A 10,696-nucleotide genomic window follows, 5' to 3' on the forward strand; every position below is an offset into this window, starting at 1 on the left:
CTAAGCTTAGCTCTTGCTGTGTCCTCTCTTGGTGTGTTGGTCTCTCCTTGTGGTACTGTCAGCTTTAGGGCCAGCCTGCTCTAAAGATGCTGCAGAGGCGACCCCGCACTGCTGAGCCACCACTCCTCTCCATCCTGTGGCCTCTCCTTCCCCTCATATCGTTGGGGTCTCTCTTGTTCTAGTCCTTGTGCTCCTGCAGGCTTCCTCCTCATCCTGAAGCTCACCTAGGGTGACAGTTGTTCTAGGGACCATCGGGAGGCAAAGGCCAGAATGGAGGAGAGAGAGAACTGTGTCTAATCTCAGCCTGACCCGAGCTCGTCTCGTTCCTACCTCAGGTAATATCTGAGCCTAGCCACTTTTCATGTGTGAAAGGCCAAGCTCCGTGGGTTCTCGGAAAGCCCAGAGGCCTAAGTCCACATATAGGTTTGCACTGGAGCATGGTGTGTGCTCACTAAGGGCCAGTTACCACAGGTTTACACAGGGAGAGGTCCTGGGAGTGGTAGTAGTTGAGGAAAGGATGGGTGAACTCTAGGAAAGGGTGGTTGAATGTGGGTCGTCCTCTCAGTGTGCACACGAAGCCGGGCACACGATCTGGCTCTTCGGTGCTGTTAGCGATTATTCCCCGTCTGAAGTGGTGTTGGGAGTCAGAGTGGCATACCTGCCACCTCTGTGCTGGTGACCCTCCCATCACGTGACAGAGCACCTGGGGTGACGGACAGAGGAAGACGAACATGACCTCAGAGGGCTCAGTCTACGCTCCGTCTCAACTGCTGTGTGGAACACCACGATGGGGCATTGTGCAACCGAGGCACCCCTCCCCCCTCCTGGTGGCAGGAAACAGTGAGGAAGAGACTGGTGCAAAGTAGACGCAGATGCAACCCTCAAAAGCCTACCCCTCCTCTCTACTTCCTCCAGAGAGGCCACACCTTTGAAACTTCCTTAAACTTGCCAAACTGGCACTGTCCGCTGAGGACCAGACGCTGAATAAAGACATTTCAGATCTAAGAAGCTGGGCCTGGCGGCACACTCTCAGGAGGTGGAGGCAGAAAGGTCAGGTGTTCAAGGCCAACCTCAGCCACACAATGAATCTGAGGTCAGCCTAGCCTGGACTCTAAATCAATTAAACAAAATGTAACTGAAGAAAGCATTCTCAGGAGGCCACTGGACCCTTGGGTCAGCAGTCTTGAGCTGTAGTTTCCAAATGGTGACAGACGAAAATGACGGAGACTCTTCAGTCATGAGTGAGGGAGGAAAGACAGCACAAAGGGCCTCCATTCTTACATCCCTTCGTTCCTGCTGCATCCAGCTGTCTCCCGTTCAATACCTAAGATGCTCCTGCAGCAGCCGGCTTGTTCTGCCTTCCACCCGACTAACGGTACAAATTTAATTTAATTTAAAACTTAATCCTGGCAAATCATTGATAAATATGGAAAGCCAGGATTTTCCACCCTGCGTATAAGGCATTCATGAGAATAAAGTATATTTATTAGAATAATTACTAGTTTTGAAAAGTCTAATAATTACTTCGTGCTGGGAACAAGCTCTTGGAGAAAGGAAGGGGGAGGCGGAATTAACTGGGGCAGACAAAGAACATGTCGTTTGTGGCTCGGTCATCAAGCAGAGATGAGCTTCTACTGCTGACCAGAACTTGCTCTGACAGAAGAGAGAAGGGAATCCTGGTGCAATAGGACTGAGTGACCACATTTACCAAAATTCTCCAGAGACACAATCAGCAAGGGAGACCAATGGGTACGGCAGAAGGCTTGCACCGTGAGGGGCTGGGTCACAGGAACAGGGGCTGGGAAACCCCTCCACACCCAGAGAATAGCCAGGCGAATATGGGGCCGGAGACCAGGGTGCCAGCTGTGCCTGTGCCAGGGCCTGAAGCACCTGCGGTGGCATTCTCTGAGCGAAAGCGTGGCTTTCTATTTGGAGCAGAATCTCTGACTTTGAAGACATGGGCATGCCCCCATCCCCCTCTCTGCCCCCACCTCCTGAAGCTACGGGGCTGCTGGCCTCCGGAGTGAAGCTGCATGTGAAGAGTGGATCAAAGTCTGTGCACTGCACAGTGCTGAGATCAGAGCCACCCTTGGAAGCCACTCTGGAAGGTCCCAGAGCCGGGCTAGCTAGGGGAGTAGGAGGCGGCTGGCTGTTACCCTGGTCTGCCTCGGGGACCCTAAGTCAGACTTCCTGGATGGTGAGGAACACATCGGAACGTTGTCCTGATGCCAGTCTCTGGCCTCCGAGTGTGTCTGCACGGCCGAACACATATACATACTCGGCACACACACATCCACGCACGCCCGAGGGAGGAGATGGGGTGCGGAGAAACCGACATCTGCAATTACTTCATAACTGGACTTGCAGGATGTTGTCCCACACTGCCCATTAAGAAACATGACCAGCAGGAGGATCTCCGTGAGTTCAAGGCCAGCCTGGTCTACAGAGTGAGTTCTGGGACAACCAGGGCTACACCAAGAAACCCTGTGTTGAAAAAGAAAAGAAAAGAAAAGAAAAGAAAAGAAAAGAAAAGAAAAGAAAAGAAAGAACAGAAACATGCACAGTGAGCCAAGACAACCTGACCGGAGATTACCATCATATTTATTCCTCGTATCACTATAACCCACCAAAGACTTTTTTCCTTGGCAGTAGGCTGGAATGGATAACCTAAAACTCCTCTGCTTATATGTGAATTAGTGACCAGGAAAGAACAACTCCAAAACCTATAGCTAATCTGTCAAGAGGAAGAGACCCCAGCACCCAGTATGACCCACACCTGTCTCCAGCATTTGGGAAGATGAGGCGGGAGGCTCCCAGGTTCAAGGCTAGCCTGTGCTACCCTTGGCTAAGTTGGGCTAATGACACATGCCATAACCCCAGTACTCAAGAGGTTGGAAACAGGAGGGTCAAAAGTTCGGGCCAGCTTCAGCTAGCTACCTAATCGGTTGCAGGCTGGTCTGGGACAGGTGAGCTCCTGCCTCAAAACCAAACAAGCAAATACACAACCACCTGTAGCTGATCTCTATTACCTGCGGTTTCCCGTTTCCTGTTCACGAACATCTGTGAACAGGCTTGTCGCGTGTTTACCATCACTCTTGCCCCGTGCCGAGTGGTGGAAACTGGAGTCGGTGCCAGCCGATGTCCGGCGGAGTGGCGCTTGCTCCCGTGCCAGCAAACGTGTCCTTTCTGCAAGCCACTCAGTCTGTGCATTCACACTTCTGTGCTTTGTTTTAGCAGCCTCTCTGTCTAAGGTGTCCCCAGCAGGTGCCAAAGTGAGGCTTGGTGCCCTCGCGTGCAGGAGGCTTGCTGTGCCTGACGGGAGAAGCCGTGTGGCTGGACCTTGCTGAGGTGGGATGGCAGCCCTGCCAGCTGTGCTCTAGTCTCCCAGGACTGACAGTCATTACAGACTTCGCAAGCACAAACACATATGGGTCCCTGTCAAGTGCTGGCCAGTCCGATGGGAAAGCAATGCCCGACCCTAAGCCCAGGATTTCCCCGGAGTAGGAGTCAGCGTGGGGGCCTTGGGAACGAGAAGTTCTGGCAGGGAGCAGAGAGAATGGGGAAGATAAATGTTTGAAAGCTGGGATTCCCTAGACTTACCATAAGACACAAATCTCAGATTCACAAAGTGCAATGAGACCCAGCAGGATTGGTAACAGCAGGCCAAAACACAGACTCAGCACACAGACTCAGACCCTGTAGGGCAAACCCCAAATTCAAATCACTAAAGCAAGAAGACAGATGATCTCAGAAGCTCATGCTGTGAGCTGAGGATAGTGGGGCACAGTCCAATCCCAACACCCAGGAGGATGGAGAGCTAGAGGCTAGCCTTGGCTACGTAGAGCTTCTCCAAAGAGAGCAGAGCATATCAAAACTAAAGGAGTGAAAGAAGCCAGAGTTACATCCTGTGAGACGGAGGACGCAATGCAGTTAATCCCAGCATTTGGGAGGCTCAGGCAGGAGGACAACTGAGGTTGGAGGCAATATTTCTGGGCTACAAAGTAAGACCCCATCTCAATAAACCAGAGGGAAAATGGTGGTGTGTATGTATGTTCTCAGATGCATAAAGGTGAAAGCAATTTTTTGCTTTGGAACTCCAGCTGGAAAAAATGAATTCCAAGAGTCAGGAATTGAACTCAGGAGAGGGGCAGGGGCGTGTGTTAGGTTGGTTCCTCGTGCTGTGTTAGAGACTGTGACCAAAAGCAACCTGCGGAGGGAAGGGTCCATTTCAGCTTTTGGTCTACAGTTCATCGGAGAGGGCCGTCAAGGCAGGGGAACCTGGAGGCAGGAACTGCAGCGGAGGCCGTGAGGGGCGCTGCCTGGCTGGTTTCCCACAGCTTGCTCAGCTGCTTTCCTGCACAAGCCAGAGCCACCTGCCCAGGGGTAGCACCGCCCACAGTGGGCTGGGCCCGCCCACAACAATCAACCAAGAAAAAATCCCACTTTTTTTTTTTTCTTTCCTACAGACAATCTGGTGGAGGCAGTTTCTCATTTGAGGGTCCCTCTTCTCAGATGATGCCAGACTGTATCAAGTTGATGAAAACAAGACCAACCCACACCACCACCATCAAAGCGCAATCAGCGGGCGGGTGATGCAGGAAAGGGGCGTTTGGGAGCAGAGGCGTGAGCGAGAACTCTTCCCCAAGTAAAGCAAACACAGACAGAGCTTGAGCAACCTTCTCACCATGCAATCACTGAACAAATATTTGTTCCATTGGCGGTGCACTGGCAAGTCTTACCTGACAGGGTGGAGTGGCACAGGCCCCAGTGTCTGCCGAATGAAGGGTGCTGCTCTGTGGGATGGTTTCTGTGACGGAGAGGAAGGGCGCAGGGTGGGGGCTCGGGACTGCTGAGCATGGTGGTCAGACAAATCTCCATTCTCACACTCAGCCTGACCTGGCAGAGCGCAGCTTGGCTCCTGGGCTGCAGTGGGGGTGCCCAGGGGTGGAGAGGAGAACTGGGCTGCCCTTGTCCACCGTCTCTGACCTCTGACACTATTGCTTCCTCTTGTTTTCCAACTCAGAGAGGTCCAAGAGGGCCGAGGCTCTAGCCCCGTAGGTAAGCTGCTTGCCTGACGTGCATGAAGCACTGAGTTCTGTCAGGACTGCACAAGTCAGGCACGGCGGTGCCCTCCTGCAACCCCAGCATGTAGCAGACAGAAGCAGGAGGGTGAGATATTGTAGTCGAGTCAGGCTCGACTACATAGCCAGTTTGAGGCCAGCCTCAGGCACTAAGGGCCTGACTTTGACTCTCAGCCACCAAATAAGGCTATTGTGTATAATGCAGCAAGCCGCAGGGTCATGGCGCCATAGCCACTTCCCTGAAATCCCTTGAAAGGAACCCCTAGGAGGGGTAATGCAGGGAGTCACGCCCTTTTGGGAATCAGGATCACCACCTACCAATGGAGCGAAGGGTAGTTTGCAGCCAACCCGAACCTCAGCTTTGGAGAAGAGGTATCATATCAGTCTGAAGGAAAGACCCTTGAGAGTGGAGGCAGTGTGCTTGCGCTTTAGCAGTCTCTGTGGGTGAGGGACTGTGGTAAACCGGAGTGCCGCCCCAATTCAGGAAGGTGTGGTTCTAACCCACAGCTGCAGCAGGAGAGAGCAGAAATCGGTGCAGAGGACACAGATTCCCAGCCCATTAGTGCCTCATAACCACCAGTAACTCTAGCTCCTCGGGGTTCTGAGAGCTCGGGTCTCTGCAGGTACCTGCACTTGTGTGCACACGCACACACACACACACACACACACACACACACTCACACACACACACAATTACATTAAATAAAAATGTTAAAGCGAGACACAGAATTTTGGGTTGTGCCCAGGTGTACATTTAAGGCCAGAGGCTTCACAATCCCTAAGTAAGTTCTACATGCGACTTTAAGTTCGGTCTATCCTTCCTGCTGCCCCTCTCCATAAACAGGCTGAGCTGACCGGTGTTCTTGGAACAGTTGTGCAACACCATGGTCCCAGCTCACTGAGCTCCAAGTGGCATGGCTTATAAACAGTGTTGGTTTTCAGTTATGACATTTCCCTGTGCTGTCATCAGGCCTCTGCCGGGAAAGACCCTCCTTCCTGAGCCAGGAGAGGGAGGGTACGCCACTACCCAGCTGGCAGGGCTTTACACACCCGTCACTGACCTCCGCAGAGAGGGGGACTTTTGTAGGTGATGCTGGCATCTGAACAGGGTGTGCAGTGGGACATGAACTCAGTTATAAACAACAGATTTAATCCATGTCTGCAGCTCACGCCTACATGGGATGACAAGGATGATCAACCCAGATGACAAGGATGATCAGAAAGAGAAGGTCCTGGCTAGGTCTAGAGCCGCTAGCTTTTCTGCCCCTCCCCCCACCAGAACACTTGGCTTTCTCTCGAAGAGCTGAACTTGGTTTAGGGTGGTTCAAAAATCCAAGGCCAAGGCCGGCTGCAGATGCCCTAAGGAAAGAGGAGCACCACCCTGAACTGTCCGGAGGCAGTGCCTGGGGTCCCCTCTCCTGGGGGGCGAGGAGAACAGAGAACCCTGAGATGGACACCTGCCATCTCTTGGCTTAGGTCTAGCTTGTGGGTCTGCCTGGCCCTGGCTTCAATCCCACACTTCCTCTCTGAGAGGCAGCATCCTGGAGGAGCACAGTGGCCAGCTGGATGCCGATCCTTTGGAACCTCCACAGACGGAAGGCTGGACATCAGAGACTAACCGGAAGTGTCCCCTTGGGACTTCTACAAAGAAGCCCGGAGAGCTGAGGATGGCAACACACACTACAACCCCAGCAGGAGGGTCAGGAGTTCAAGGTCATCCTCACCTATATGCTAAGTTGTAGGTGAGCTGGGGGTTCCTGGAGACCCAAGATGCCTCCAGATTTTGGTGCCCACTCCGTGGGTCAGGAGCCTGGAGGAGAGTCCAGGAACACGGGCCTTATCAAGTCCACACCCAGGTGAGGAGCCAGGTCAGAGACAACCTGACATAAGGAACCCCCAAAGAGGCCTCCCTCCACCGTTCTGAGTCAAGAGAACCCTTTTCAGCACCTAACTTCCGGACCGATACAGAAAATGAGACAAGACCTTTGGAAGAACGTTTTAGTCACGAAGCGCTGGAGCCGCCAGCCTGAGCCGCTTTCACACAACTGGCAAAGTTGAAAAACGGAAGAGAAAGCCTACAGCCTTGCACCCTGTTGGCGGGAGCATGGACTGGAGAGATGTTTGCGTAGCAATTTAGCGATTTCTGTCAAAATCTTCCCGGAACATGAACTGAGGTTCTGAGGCTTTTGCTCTGTTAGCTGTGTTTGCAGAAGCAAAAGGTAAATATGCATCACAATGGCCCCTGCAGGGCTGTTTATAGTTTCGGCCCAGAGGCAGCCCTACCTTGTCAGTAGGCTGGTCCTGTACTCTGTGGAGCAACCGTGCAGCCATTCTTCCCAGGATGTCAAAGGTCTCTCACTGGCTGTCTCTGGGACATGTTTTGTGGAGAGAAATAAAAAAGCACTTGTATAGTGGGAGTTTGTTTCAAGTAAAACGAAAATTAATGTCTGTGCTTTCATGCACATTGGATAGTTAGAAGGAAACCAGGAAGTCATGGAGGGGAGCTCCTCTGGAGACTGGGGTAAAGAACTGGGGTGAGAGTATCTTTATTGACCTTTGATCTGTCTGTCAATAGTAAGTTATTTGAGTTTTCACCATGAGCTTGTGTTACTTCTGCAAACCAGAACTGAGCAAATAAAGATAAAATAAAGAAATCAAAGCTGGGATTGGAGGTGCAAGCCCGTAATCTCAGCTCCGTGGGAGGCTAAAGCAGGAGGATTGAAAATTCACAGCAAGCCTGAATGAACAGCTGAGCCAGATCTTGCCTTAAAAGCAAAGACGGGGCAGATCGTCTGACAGAAGGAACCCTGGGCTCAGTCTCCAGGTCTGTAGTACTGTAAGAAAGAAAAACAAATACCTAAAGCTGAAATGTGACTCACAGCTGGCGTGTGCATAGTGACCTTACTTCCTGGCCTCGGTCGCTACAGACAGCCCTGGCACGCTGCACCTGCTCAGCGCGTCTCTGAGTCCCCCAGCCCCACGGAGCCTCACCTCCTGCACTTAGGGCCTTCCCAGGCTCATGTTGGTCTTGAGGGTCTGTGTGCTAGAGAGTACCTGCACTGAGACAGTTCCTGAGCAGGCACCCAGGGGTCACCTCTGTAAGCTGCTGTAGGAGGCAGACACCTTTGACTGAACTCTGCCCTCTACCAGCAATAATTCATGTCAGAAGGCCCTCCAGGGTCATCGTGTGAGCGGGTGGGGACTCAGGGCTGGTCTGCCGTCTTGAGGATGAGCCTCACGCCCTGGCTAGCATCCTTAAATCTCAGGGAGCTCCTGCCCTCTTCCTGCCATGAGAGAACCATCAAGCAGGCACTTCCTACGAGCAGGAGAAAGCCATAGCAGATGCTGAGCCAGTTGCTTCCATCTGGGGCGGCAGTGTTCCGTGAGGACTCAGCCGCTGCTCTTTTTCCATACTGGAGGTTGAGCTCAGGGCCTGGCTCATGCTCTCCCACTGAGCTCTACCCCAGCCCTCTTTCACTCTCATTTTGAGACAGAATCTCACCGAGTTGCCCAGAATAACTTTTAAGCTTCCTATTTATCCCAAGCGGGCCTTGAACTCAAGCTCCTTCAACCTCAGCTTCTTGAGTAGCTGGGATTGCAGTCTTGTGCCAGCAGAATGAGCTTCAAACTTATTTTCTCTAATCTCCCCATCAATGGTGTTTTTGCCATGCAGCCCCAGCTGGCCCTGGGAGACCTTGAACTTCTGATCTTCCTGCTTCCATCCCCCAAATACTGGAATTACAGGCATATTCTGCCGTATCTGGTTCACGTTGAGCTGGGGACAGAACCCAGGGTTTTGTGGGTACTAGACAGGCACTAAATGATCTCTAGAGAGGAGGGCATCCATGTTCTTCCCAAATGACTGTATTCACACACTCCCTAGCCAAAGCCCTCTTGAGCACCCTCGGCCTACCATGTCCTGCTCCTCATTGGAGGTCCCAGTTGTAGTGAAGGGCCCTAGCCACCCTTGTGAAGACTCTGACCCTCTCTCTTTTCTTTCCATTCCGCTTGGCTACTCTGGAATTCTAGTCTTCCAGGGTCTCCCTCAGATCTCTCTGAGGCCCCCCAGACATTACCGCTGGGTCACCTGAAGGAAGGACAGCTTGGGCGTGGGATGGCCTCTCAGCATATGATGTTTGCCTAACACATCAAGCTTTGGGTACAGACAAAGGCAAAAGCTAAGTGTTTAGTTTGCTCTCTCTCACTGTGATGAGACACCATGGTGGAAAGCAATGTGGGGAGCAAAAGGTTTGTTTTATCTTCCAGTTTGCAGTCCAGTCACTGGGGGAAGCTGAGACAGGACGCGAAGTGAAAACCAAGGCAGAATGCTGCTTCCTGGCTTGCTGCCCATGATTGCTCAGCTTGCCTTTTTATAAAACCCTGGACCACCTGCCCAGAGTTGATCCTGTCCACAGTGGGTTGGAACCTCCCATATCAGCCACTTAATCAAGAAAGTGCTCCACAGATTTACCCACAGACCAATTGGATGGAGACATTTGCTCAATTGAGGTTCCTTCTTCCCAGATAACTTTAGCTTGTTTCAAGCTGGCAAAAACAAAACAAAACAAAACAAAAAAAAAACCCAACCAGGATATTAAGTGAGACCAGAGAGTGAAATAACCCAGTACAGATCCCCTGCTAAAAGACAAAACCTAAATCCAACCAACCAGCAACAAAGCACAGCTGCCCAGCTCCGATCATTTTTGGCTCTTCCAGAGGTTTGGTTTGGTGTAGTCTACAGCTGAGGTCCCAAGATGCATCTCAGCTTGAGAGGAGACACAGGGTCCCAGTCCTGTTCGGTTCTTGTGAGGGCTTCAGCACGAGGTAGAAAAGGCTGTTGCCCGTTAGCTCTGTGCTGTCCAGAGTGTGCGGTGGGAGGTGACGGCTCAGTGACGTTCAAGGCCAACTTGTCTGAGCCCTCAGTGGGGCAGTGAAGCTAGAGACGGTGAAGCCAGCCTGGGGCCTCTTCAAGGACCATCCCCCGCCTCCACTCATCTGAAATGATGTCTTTCCTTCTTTCCTGACTTGGCTCTCACAAAGCACTGGAGAGATGAAATCAGTCTGGAATTTAAAGCCTCTGGGTATTTGGCCGTGCCCCTGGTGGGGACTGGACCACAGCATGGCCTGGACGGTGCTCCAGGGTCCTCTGCTGGCCCTGGTCCTTGTGCAGCTGTGGCTCAAGTCAAGACCTGAGGCCAAGGCTGGGTGTCACCTCCTCATACATTGAGGGTCACTGGCCTTGGTCACCTCCTGCTCCTGGGGGTCCTGGGAAAAGGCATCATCCCAGGATTAGTCACAGAATTTAAAAAGTGGTTCTCAAGGCTGAAGAGATGGCACTGGCTGCTCTTCCAGAGGACTCAGTTCAATTCCCAGCACCCACATGGCAGCTCACAACTATATGTGGCTCCAATTCCAGGGGATCTGATGCCCTCACACACATGTACAAGCAACGTTCTAGAAATAAATAAATTAGTAAACAAACGAACAAAAAGTGGTTCTCACAAACCCCTCTGAGGCTCAAAGTCATCCTCATGAAGCAATTAGCTTAGACTGTCCAGGGACCTACCATGGATGGCACTTCTGGACCTCTATTCCAGGTCAGCTAAGTGCCTGAC

The 10,696-nt window shown here is 52.1% G+C and overlaps 1 long non-coding RNA gene across 1 annotated transcript; it reads right to left on the reverse strand.

The window, feature by feature from the left end:
• Positions 1-1,467: 1,467 nt before the first annotated feature.
• LOC132656787 (uncharacterized) lies at positions 1,468-7,712 on the reverse strand. The gene is made up of 4 exons (XR_009594495.1): positions 7,365-7,712; positions 4,740-4,807; positions 3,601-3,696; positions 1,468-3,312 (listed from the first exon to the last, which is right to left on the reverse strand). It is a non-coding gene; the product is annotated as an uncharacterized LOC132656787 (long non-coding RNA).
• Positions 7,713-10,696: the final 2,984 nt, after the last annotated feature.

The sequence above is a fragment of the Meriones unguiculatus genome, chromosome 10, assembly GCF_030254825.1.
Source record: "Meriones unguiculatus strain TT.TT164.6M chromosome 10, Bangor_MerUng_6.1, whole genome shotgun sequence".
Taxonomy (NCBI): Eukaryota; Metazoa; Chordata; class Mammalia; order Rodentia; family Muridae; genus Meriones; species Meriones unguiculatus.